This window comes from Tamandua tetradactyla, chromosome 12 (genome assembly GCF_023851605.1).
Source record: "Tamandua tetradactyla isolate mTamTet1 chromosome 12, mTamTet1.pri, whole genome shotgun sequence".
NCBI lineage: Eukaryota > Metazoa > Chordata > Mammalia > Pilosa > Myrmecophagidae > Tamandua > Tamandua tetradactyla.
The window spans coordinates 4615507-4627937 of NC_135338.1; the positions used below are offsets into that span (position 1 = coordinate 4615507).

General features: G+C 38.1%; 1 long non-coding RNA gene across 1 annotated transcript in view; it reads right to left on the reverse strand.

The window, feature by feature from the left end:
- Window positions 1-4423: 4423 nt before the first annotated feature.
- LOC143651193 (uncharacterized) overlaps window positions 4424-12431 on the reverse strand; it is a 63278-nt gene continuing 55270 nt past the window's right edge. The window contains exon 3 of the long non-coding RNA XR_013159901.1: window positions 4424-4601. This is a non-coding gene — a long non-coding RNA (uncharacterized LOC143651193). The remainder of the gene's footprint in view (window positions 4602-12431) is intronic.

A 12431-nucleotide genomic window follows, 5' to 3' on the forward strand; every position in this document is an offset into this window, starting at 1 on the left:
GGATCACCTGTTGACTTTTTGGGGACATTTTCACAGCCTCAGAAATGTAAGCTTATACACTAATACATCTCCATTGTTAAAAGCCAGCTCATTTCTGGTATATTACAGTTTGGCAACTTCAGCAAACTGAAACATATATTTCTTTCATTGATTTCTAGTTTAATAGTTTTATTTCATCATGGCCTGAGAACATGTTTTGTATTCTTTAAAATTTTTCAAGGTTTGTTTTATGGCTCAGAATATGGTATATCTTGCTGAATGTTCCATGTACACTTGTGTTATTTTTAGATAGAGTGTTCTATAATGTTAATTAGGTCAAACTAGTTGCTACTGTTGCTCACATCACCTATAGCCCTGCTAGTTTTCTACCTACTCAGTCTGTCAATTACTGAGAGAGGAGTAGTATCATCTTCAACTATAATTGTGCATTTTTCCCTTTCTCCTTTCAATTCTATCAGTTTTTGCTTCATGTATTTTGAAACTCTGTTGTTAGGGGTTTACACACTTAAGTTTAGTATGTCTGAGAGAATTGGCCCCTTGGTCATTACATAATGTCCCTTTTCAGTCTACTTTGATTCTAATATAGCTTTTTTAGGTTAATGTTTACACTGGATGTCTTTCCAACCTTTTACCTTTAGACTGTTTTTGTTTTTATGTTTAAAGTGAATTTCTTTGTGGATAACATTTAGTTTAGTTTTACTTTTTTATCCAACCTTTTTTATCGATATACTTACACCACAAAAATATAATGTGGTTATATGGTTGATTAAAATCTATCATCTTGTTTTCTATTTGTTCCATCTGTTCTTTGTTTCTTTTTCCCTCTGTATTCTCTTAAGTTGATTTGGCATTTTTTATTATTCAATTATATTACTTCTATGATTTACTTTGTATACCTTAATTTTTTGTTGTTGCTCTTCCCTTAGAGTTTACAATCTATATCTTTAATTAATTAGAGTCTACATTTAACTACTATCATACTGCTTCTTGGGTAGTGTAAGGAACTTATGACAGTATGTTTCCAATTCCTTTCATGCCTTGGGCTATTGTTTTAACAGATTTTGCTTTTACTTATGCTATAAGCACACAATACATCGTTACTATTTTTGCTTTTGAGAGTCAGTTATCTTTTACAGCAATTAAAAATAGGGGAAAATAATTTTATCTTACCTTCTCTTAGTCAATTTCCAGTGTTCTTCATTTCTATATGTAAGTCCAGGCTTCTGTCTGACATCATATTTCTTCTGCCTGAAGAACTTTCTTTAATATTTACTGACAAATAGTTTTACTTTTTCTTAGGGAGCCTTTGTTACTCTTTTACTTTCAAATACATGTTTTTTTTTTGTTGTTGTTGCTTGTTTGTTAAATGCTGCCAGATTACACTATACCAAAAATGGAATGATTTTCTAAAAGGGAATTTATTAAGTTACAAGTTTACAGTTCTAAGACCATAAAAATGTCCAAACTAAGGCATCCAGAAAAAGATAACGACTCAAAAAAGCCCATTGTCTGTCACATGGGAAGGCATGTAGCTGGTGTCTGCAGATCCTTGTTCCTGGTTCCATTACTTTTAGATTCTGATGCAAGTGGTTTCCTCTCTAAGTGTCTATGAGCCTTCACTTAGCTCCTCAAGGGCACAACTCTGCATTCTGGCTGGCTTAGCATCTCATGGGAAGGCACAAGTCAATGTTTTCTGGGCTTTGCATCTCCAAACATGTGTTTAGGTATCTGCTCTGTGGGCACTCCAAGCATCTTCAAGCATCCTTGTCTGTGTTGGCTCTGAAAGCAATTGTGTTTTCTCCAAAATTTCTCCACTTTTAAAGAACTCCAGTAAACTAATCAAGACCCACCTTTAGTGGGTGGGGCCATGTCTCCATCTTATGAAAAGATTGCATCCACAGTTGGACATGACACATCTCCATCTGATCAAAAGGCCGTGGCCATTACTGAGTGAGTCAGTCTCCATGGAACAATCTAACCAATGGTTTTCATCCTACGATATTGAATCAGATTACAGGACATGGCTTTTCTGGGGTACACAATACTTTCAAACAAGCACAATTAGGTGTAGAATTCTGGGTTGAAAGTTTTTCTCTCAGTACTTTAAAGATGCCACTCTACTGTTCTCTAGCTTGCATGGTTTCCAAATAGAAGTCTTCTATAATTCTCCCTGCCCTCACCCCCTGTATATCATCTGTCTTTTTTCCTCTGGATATCTGTAAGATTGTCTTTTGTATTTAGTATGTTGACCTGAGTTAATCTAATAAGAAGTTTGGCTGGATTTGAGGTTTATTGTTGTTATTGTTACCAATTGTACACCACAGGCTCCAAATTTCTCGGTGATATCTTGTGTATAGGGTGTGAGTTATTTTCTAGAGTGTTTATATTCTTTAATGTCTGCACCACTCTTAGCTTGAGGTCTTTCCTTTGTGCAAAACTTCCAAAAGAGTGTATCTCTTGTCACATGATGCTTATTAGCCTGGTTCTGAGGACTGGAACATTTTCTGTTGTTTTGAGTAACTCTTAGTCTTAGACAGGCCCTAAATCCCTGATTCTCAGGAGTGTGGTCTTCTCAGAGTTCCTTTCCCTCCTCTGCATAGCTCTGAGCCTGGCACATATTCCTGCCCCTTCTCTAGTTGTAGAAGTTTTTACCCTTTTACCCCAGCTGCACTGGAGTTTGCTGGTACTTTAAGGGTGACAGTATTTGTCATCCCTCCATCCACAAATGAATGTATTTATTTTGTAGGGGACATGGAGGTGCAGATTATCAGCAGCATTTTGTTCCCTTCTTATAGTAGCTGGTTTCCCCACCCACTCACCCCCAGTTCTGCACTGTAAGGAAGTCTTTCCCAGGACTTTCCTAGCATTTTCTTTGAGTAGCTGGTACAGCTCATGGAATAAAAGCCTACAAGAGTTTACAGACTGCCCATATATTTATGAACCCCAGGGATTTCACAGTCTCCCCCCTTTATACACTGGGCTGCCCTCCATTAGCTGCCAATTTCTTTAGCTGAACTTTTCTTAAGTGTGTCCAGATTCATCTTGCTCATGTAAGCTACTGTTCACCTCTGGTGTCTCCCTGCAAGTGCCTGTCTCTCCTTAGATTTGGGGGCAGTTGGTTGCCCTGTGACCTTAGCACTTTGATGATTTGAAGAAAAGTTTTGTTATTTTTTAACCTTTTTTATTGTGAAATGTAATATATATATACAAAAAAGCAATACATTTCCAAGTACATTTTAATAAGTAGTTATAGGAGAGATTTTAAAGTTTGGTATGGGTTATAGTTCCACGATTTTTCATTTTTTCTTCTAGCAGTTCCAAGACACTGGAGACCAAAAGAAACATCAGTATAATGATTCATACTCATTTATTGAATCCTATCTTCTCTATATTCTTCTCTTTTTTGTGTGAAAAATAATATATATACAAAAAAGCAATGAATTTCAAAATAAATTGCAACAATTAGTTGTAGAAACAATTTCAGAGTTTGGTATGGGTTACAATTTCACAATTTTAGGTTTTTATTTCTAGCTGCTCTAAGGTACTGGAGACTAAAAGAAATATCAATATAATGATTCAACACACATACTCACTTGTTAAACCCTATCTTCTCTGTATAACTCCACCATCACCTTTGATCTTTCTCCTACTCTTTAGGGGTATTTGGGCTATACCCGTTCTAATTTTTTCATGTTGGAAAGTGCTATCAATATTATGTGATGGGGATGGAACTAGTCAATGTTCTGGAACAGCTGTCCCCTCTGCATTTCAGACTTATCTGGTCCCGGGACCCATCTGGAGGTTGTAGGTTTCTGGAAAGTTATGCTAATGCTCCAGGCACTAGGACCAGGATATAATGCCCTAGGTATTCTTTAGGATTAGCAGCAATGGTTTTGGTTGGGTTTTTGCAAGTTATGATAGGTGTTGGAGACGATCTTGCCAAACATGGCTGCCGGGGCTGATGCAAGGCAACACAAAGTGGCTGACCGCCCTCCGCCCTAGCAACAAAAGTGACCAATCCCAGAAATCTGCCCTCCACTGCTCCCAGCCTATATAAGCCTGTGCACGTCCTCAATAAAGCTGACACCTTCCACTCTCCCCTGAGGGTTGTCTCCTGAGTCGCGTGCTGTGTGCTCTGTGTCTGTGTGACTGACTCAGTACGGCCGCTTACCCCCAGCCATCAGCTAACCAGCCATCAGCTACCCCACGATAGGTAGCAATGTCTAACTGAAGCTAGCGTGAGTGACCTCCAGAGTAGCCTCTCAACTCTGCTTGAACTCTCTCAGCCATTGATAACCTTATTTGTTACACTTCTTTTCCCCTTTTGGTCAGGGAGACTTTCATCCCTAGATGTCATGGCCAATGTAGGGGGGAGGGCAATGATTTCACCTGCAGAGATAGGCTTAGAGAGAGTGAGGCCACATCTGAGCAACAAAAGAAGTCTTCTGGCGGTGGCTGTTAGGTATACAGGTAGGTAAGCTTCTCCATTATAAGCTTCACAAGGGCAGGCCTCACGGTCAAGCCTACTTGGTGGGTCACGGTGGCTCAGCAGGCAGAGTTCTCGCCTGCCATGCTGGAGACCCGGGTTTGATTCCCAGTGCCTGCCAATGCAAAATAATAATAATAATAATTAAAAAAAAGATCAAGCCTATTAATTTGGGCATCCTAATGTTTAACAACAGTATCCAGGGCTTCCCTAGTGGTAAAGTTTAATAGTTTCATCACTCGAGGGACTTTCCCAATGTTTTTTGATTATCTGCTTAATGTACTCTGGGATGTATCCAGGCATTCTTACAAGTAAGCTAAACAGGATTAAAGGTTCTCACTCTTATTCTAGGCTCCCTGTGTTTGCATTGTTTAAATTATTTATCCAGGGCGGGCCACTGTGGTTCAGCAGGCAGGAATGCTTGCCTGTGATGCCAGAGGACCTGGGTTCGATTCCCGGTGCCTGCCCATGATAAAAAAAAAAAATTTATTTATCCAGACAGGTTGAGTTAGATTATGTGCTACAGAAAATTTAGGTTCTGGACAAAAAAGGCTTTGAATTCAAGAAAAGCTTAAACCTTGTGCTTGATCAGTTATTACTTTTTTTATTTTAAATAATTTTTTATTAGAGAAGTTGTAGGTTTATGGGAAAATCAGGTAGAAAATAGAGTTCCCCGATATTCCCATTTATGCGGTACCATTTCTACAACTGATTAAACAATATTATTGTAATTATACCATCAACTATAGTATATAGCTTACACAAGGGTTTAAAGTTTGTGTTGTACAATCGTATAGGTTGTTTTTCTTTTCAGTTTTTCAAATTCTATTGCATACTTAAATGAAATTATCTCCTTTTAACCACTTTCAAATATACAATTCATTTGGTGTCTATCATGTACAATGTTGTACTACAATCACCACCATCCATTACCAAAAGTGATGGAAATCAACCAAAACAGAAATTTTGCTGATCAGTTATTTTTTCATTGTAAAGTTGGGAGTAATGCTCATTCCAGCTCTCTACATTCCTGAATGAAAACTGAGAGAAGCAAATTATATTTTTAAGAAGTTTATCAGTTTCATCTCAATTGTTGAATTTATTGATATAAAGTTGTTCATAATATTCCCATATTATTCTTTCAATGCCTGAGGATGTGTAGTGATGTAGGATAGAAATACATCTTTCATTCCTGATATGGAAAATTTGTGTTCTCTCTCTTTTTTCCTTTATCATTTTAGCTTGAGGTTTATCAATTTTGTTGTATTTTCAAAAAATCAACTTTTAGGTTAGCTAATTTTTTCTGGTGCTTGTCTTCAATTTTGTTGATTTCTGCCCATATCTTTATTATTTTATTCCTTCTGCTTACTTTAGGTTTACTTTGTTTTTCTTTTTCTAGCTTTTTAAGGCATGACTGTGGGTCATTTATTCTATTCCTTCTTTACTGATATAGGAACTTTTGAGAATAAATTCTTTTTATTGAGGTAAAATTCACATAGCACAAAATTCACCATTTTAATTATTTTTAAGTGTATGGTTGCATGACTTCCAGCACATTCTCAATGTTGTACAATCATATCACTATAAATACAGAATATTTTCATGACCCTGAAAAGGAACCCCATACTCATCTAGCAGTGATGCCCAGCCTCTGACAATTGCTAATCTGCTTTCAGTGGTTATGGATTTGTCTGTTCTGCACAGTTTATATAAATGGAATCCTACAACACATGGCCTTTTGTAGCTAGTCTCTTTCACAACTAATATAAGCACTTTAAAGATTTAAGTTTCCCTCTAAGCACTTCTTTTAGCTACAGCTCACAAAATTCTGATATGGTGTATTTTCATTATCAGTTACTCAAAATATTTTCTAAATGTTCCTTTTAATCTTTTATTTGACCTATGAATTATTTAGAAGTGCATTATTTAATTTTCAAATATTTGGGGTTTTCCTAAATATCATACTTTTGTTGATGTCTAATTTAATTCTATTGGGATCATTAAGAATATGATTACTATTCTTTTAAATTTATTGAGACTTCTATAGTCCAACATATGGCGTATCTTTGTGAACAAACTATATGCTTTTAGCGAGCATGTGTATGTTCCAGTTGTTGAGTGTAGTTGTCTATAAATGCCATTTGGGCCAAAGTCCTTGATGGTTCAGGTCATCTTTATCTTTGTTCTCAATAGTTAAGAAAGAGTTGTCAAAATTGTGATTGCAACTTCCAGAGAAGATGGCGGCTTAGTAAGACGCGCGGGTCTTAGTTCCTCCTCCAGAACAGCTACTAGCAGAGTAGAAACAATACAGAACAGCTCGCGGAGCCACGACAGAGATCAAGAAGACAGTGTACCCCATTCTGGAATGGCTGACTGGCTGGGAGAACCCGCTCCAGTGAGATCACCGAGGGGTGCGGGCTTCCCCGGGCCGGGGCAGCAAGTGGCCGGAGTCCCTCCCTTCCTCCTTCCCAGGCCAACTGGGAGAATTGGACAGGCGGTCCCCTCAAGCCGCGCCGGCTGGTGCCCCCCCCCAAGTGCGGCCCCCCGGACCAACTGGGAGAATTGGATCGGAGAACCCCAGGCCACGGAGAACGGTGACCGGGGTCCATTCCAAACACGTGGCTTCCCGGTCTGGCTGGGAACGGTGCACTCTCCCGGGCCGCGGCAGCTGGTGCCCTCCCGCCACGCTTGGCGCCCCGGGCCAGCTAGGATATTCGGATGGGCACTCTCCCAGGCTGCGGCGGCCGGCGACCCTCCCCGCGTTCGGATCCCCGGGCCGGCTGGCACTCTTCCAAGCCGCTTCGGCTGGTGAACCTCCCCAACAGCGAGAATTTTCCAAAGTTAAAGGACCCACAGCACCTTTTACTGGTGGGACTCACAGACAAACGAGCGCCATGAGCGCCACCTACTGGGCAGGATAAGAAAAACAGAACCCAGAGATTTCACAGAAAAATCTTTCAACCTGTGGGGTCCAACACCCAGGGAAATCTGACTAAATGCCCAGACGCCAGCAGAAGATAATGGATCACACTAGAAAATTGAAAATATGGCCCAGTCAAAGGAACAAACCAATAGTTCAAATGAGATACAGGAGCTGAGACAACTAATGCTGAATATATGAACAGAAATGGAAAATCTCTTCAAAAACCAAATCGATAAATTGAGGGAGGACATGAAGAAGACATGGGCTGAACAAAAAGAAATAGAAAAACTGAAAAAACAAATCACAGAACTTATGGAAGTGAAGGATAAAGTAGAAAAGATGGAAAAAACAATGGATATCTACAATGATAGATTTAAAGAGACAGAAGATAGAACTAGTGATTTGGAGGATGGAATATCTGAATTCCAAAAAGAAACAGAAACTATAGGGAAAAGAATGGGAAAATTTGAACAGGGGATCAGGGAACTGAAGGACAATATGAAGCGCACAAATATACGTGTTGTGGGTGTCCCAGAAGGAGAAGAGAAGGGAAAAGGAGGAGAAAAACTAATGGAAGAAATTATCACTGAAAATTTCCCAACTCTTATGAAAGACCTAAAATTACAGATCCAAGAAGTGCAGCACACACCAAAGAGAATAGACCCAAATAGGCGTTCTCCAACACACTTACTAGTTAGAATGTCAGAGGTCAAAGAGAAAGAGGATCTTGAAAGCAGCAAGAGAAAAACAATCCATCACATACAAAGGGAAACCCAATAAGACTATGTGTAGATTTCTCAGCAGAAACCATGGAAGCTAGAAGACAGTGGGATGATATATTTAAATTACTAAAAGAGAAAAACTGCCAACCAAGACTCCTATATCCAGCAAAATTGTCCTTCAAAAATGAGGGAGAAATTAAAACATTCTCAGACAAAAAGTCACTGAGAGAATTTGTGACCAAGAGACCAGCTCTGCAAGAAATACTAAAGGGAGCACTAGAGTCAGATACGAAAAGACAGAAGAGAGAGGTATGGAGAAGAGTGTAGAAAGAAGGAAAATTAGATATGATGTACATAATACAAAAGGCAAAATGTTAGAGGAAAATATTATCCAAACACTAATAACACTAAATGTTAATGGATTGAACTCCCCAATCAAAAGACATAGACTGGCAGAATGGATTAAAAAACAGTATCCTTCTATATGCTGTCTACAGGAAACACATCTTAGACCCAAAGATAAACATAGGTTGAAAGTGAAAGGTTGGGAAAAGATATTTCATGCAAATAACAACCAGAAAAGAGCAGGAGTAGCTATACTAATATCCAACAAATTAGACTTCAAATGTAAAACAGTTAAAAGAGACAAAGAAGGACACTATATACTAATAAAAGGAACAATTAAACAAGAAGACATAACAATCATAAATATTTACGCACTGAACCAGAATGCCCCAAAATACGTGAGGAATACACTGCAAACACTGAAAAGGGAAATAGACACATATACCATAATAGTTGGAGACTTCAATTCCCCACTCTCATCAATGGACAGAACATCTAGACAGAGGATCAATAAAGAAATAGAGAATCTGAATATTACTATAAAGGAGCTAGACTTAACAGACATTTATAGGACATTAAATCCCACAACAGCAGGATACACCTTTTTCTCAAGTGCTCATGGATCATTCTCAAAGATAGACCATATGCTGGGTCACAAAGAAAGTCTTAACAAATTTAAAAAGATTGAAATCATGCACAACACTTTCTTGGATCATAAAGGAATGAAGTTGGAAATCAGTAAAAGGCGGAATGCCAGAAAATTCACAAATACGTGGAGGCTCAACAACACACTCTTAAACAACAAGTGGGTCAAAGAAAATTGCAAGAGAAATTAGTAAATATCTCGAGGCAAATGAAAATGAAAACACAACATATCAAAACTTATGGGATGCAGCAAAGTCAGTGCTAAGAGGGAAATTTATTGCCCTAAATGCCTATATCAGAAAAGAAGAAAAGGCAAAAATGCAGGAATTAACTGTTCACTTGGAAGAACTGGAGAAAGAACAGCAAACGAATCGCAAAGCAAGCAAAAGGAAAGAAATAACAAAGATCAGAGCAGAAATAAATGAAATTGAAAACATGAAAACAATAGAGAAAATCAATAAGACCAGAGGTTGGTTCTATGAGAAAATCAATAAGATTGATGGGCCAGGGCGGGCCGCGGTGGCTCAGCGGGCAAAGTGCTTGCCTGCTATGCCGGAGGACCTCGGTTCGATTCCCGGCCCCAGCCCATGTAACAAAAACGGAGAAACAGAATACAATAAAACAAGAAAATGTTTAAAAATGTTTCCCTTTCTTCCTTCTTTCCTTCCTTCTATCCTTCCTTCCTTCTCTCTGTCTTTCCTTTAAAAAAAAAAAAAAAAAAAAAAAAAAAAAAAAAAAGATTGATGGGCCCTTAGCAAGATTGACAAAAAGAAGAAGAGAGAGGATGCAAATAAATAAGATCAGAAATGGAAGAGGAGACATAACTACTGACCTCACAGAAATAAAGGAGGTAATAACAGGATACTATGAACAACTTTACGCTAATAAATACAACAATTTAGATGAAATGGACGGGTTCCTGGAAAAACATGAACAACCAACTTTGACTCAAGAAGACATAGATGACCTCAACAAACCAATCACAAGTAAAGAAATTGAATTAGTCATTCAAAAGCTTCCTAAAAAGAAAAGTCCAGGACCAGACGGCTTCACATGTGAATTCTATCAAACATTCCAGAAAGAATTAGTACCAACTCTCCTCAAACTCTTCAAAAAAATCGAAGCAGAGGGAAAACTACCTAATTCATTCTATGAAGCCAACATCACCCTCATACCAAAACCAGGCAAAGATATTACAAAAAAAGAAAACTACAGGACAATCTCTCTAATGAATATAGATGCAAAAATCCTCAATAAAATTCTAGCAAATCGTATCCAACGACGCATTAAAAGAATTATACATCATGACCAAGTAGGATTCATCCCAGGTATGCAAGGATGGTTCAACATAAGAAAATCAATTAATGTAATACACCATATCAACAAATCAAAGCAGAAAAATCACATGATCATCTCAATTGATGCAGAGAAGGCATTTGACAAGATTCAACATCCTTTCCTGTTGAAAACACTTCAAAAGATAGGAATACAAGGGAACTTCCTTAAAATGATAGAGGGAATATATGAAAAACCCACAGCTAATATCATCCTCAATGGGGAAAAATTGAAAACTTTCCCCCTAAGATCAGGAACAAGACAAGGATGTCCACTATCACCACTATTATTCAACATTGTGTTGGAGGTTCTAGCCAGAGCAATTAGACAAGAAAAAGAAATACAAGGCATCAAAATTGGAAAGGAAGGAGTAAAACTATCACTGTTTGCAGACGATATGATACTATACGTTGAAAACCCGGAAAAATCCACAACAAAACTACTAGAGCTAATAAATGAGTACAGCAAAGTAGCAGGTTACAAGATCAACATTCAAAAATCTGTAGCATTTCTATACACTAGTAATGAACAAGCTGAGGGGGAAATCAAGAAACGAATCCCATTTACAATTGCAACTAAAAGAATGAAATACCTAGGAATAAATTTAACTAAAGAGACAAAAAACTATATAAAGAAAATTACAAAAAACTGTTAAAAGAAATCACAGAAGACCTAAATAGATGGACGGGCATACCGTGTTCATGGATTGGAAGACTAAATATAGTTAAGATGTCAATCCTACCTAAATTGATTTACAGATTCAATGCAATACCAATCAAAATCCCAACAACTTATTTTTCAGAAATAGAAAAACCAATAAGCAAATTTATCTGGAAGGGCAGGGTGCCCCGAATTGCTAAAAACATCTTGAGGAAAAAAAACGAAGCTGGAGGTCTCGCGCTGCCTGACTTTAAGGCATACTATGAAGCCACAGTGGTCAAAAAAGCATGGTATTGGCATAAAGATAGATATATCGACCAATGGAATTGAATAGAGTGCTCAGATATAGACCCTCTCATCTATGGACATTTGATCTTTGATAAGGCAGTCAAGCCAACTCACCTGGGACAGAGCAGTCTCTTCAATAAATGGTGCCTAGAGAACTGGATATCCATATGCAAAAGAATGAAAGAAGACCCGTATCTCACACCCTATACAAAAGTTAACTCAAAATGGATCAAACATCTAAACATTAGGTCTAAGACCATAAAACAGATAGAGGAAAATGTAGGGAGATATCTTATGAAACTTACAATTGGAGGCGGTTTTATGGACCTTAAACCTAAAGCAAGAGCACTGAAGAAGGAAATAAATAAATGGGAGCTCCTCAAAATTAAACACTTTTGTGCATCAAAGAACTTCATTAAGAAAGTAGAAAGACAGCCTACACAATGGGAGACAATATTTGGAAATGACATATCAGATAAAGGTCTAGTATCCAGAATTTATAAAGAGATTGTCCAACTCAACAACAAAAAGACAGCCAACCCAATTACAAAATGGGAAAAAGACTTGAACAGACACCTCTCAGAAGAGGAAATACAAATGGCCAAGAGGCACATGAAGAGATGCTCAATGTCCCTGGCCATTAGAGAAATGCAAATCAAAACCACAATGAGATATCATCTCACATCCACCAGAATGGCCATTATCAACAAAACAGAAAATGACAAGTGCTGGAGAGGATGCGGAGAAAGAGGCACACTTACACACTGTTGGTGGGAATGTCAAATGGTGCAACCACTGTGGAAGGCAGTTTGGCGGTTCCTCAAAAAGCTGAATATAGAATTGCCATACGACCCAGCAATACCATTGCTGGGTATCTACTCAAAGGACTTAAGGGCAAAGACACAAACGGACATTTGCACACCAATGTTTATAGCAGCGTTATTTACAATTGCAAAGAGATGGAAACAGCCAAAATGTCCATCAACAGACGAGTGGCTAAACAAACTGTGGTATATACATACGATGG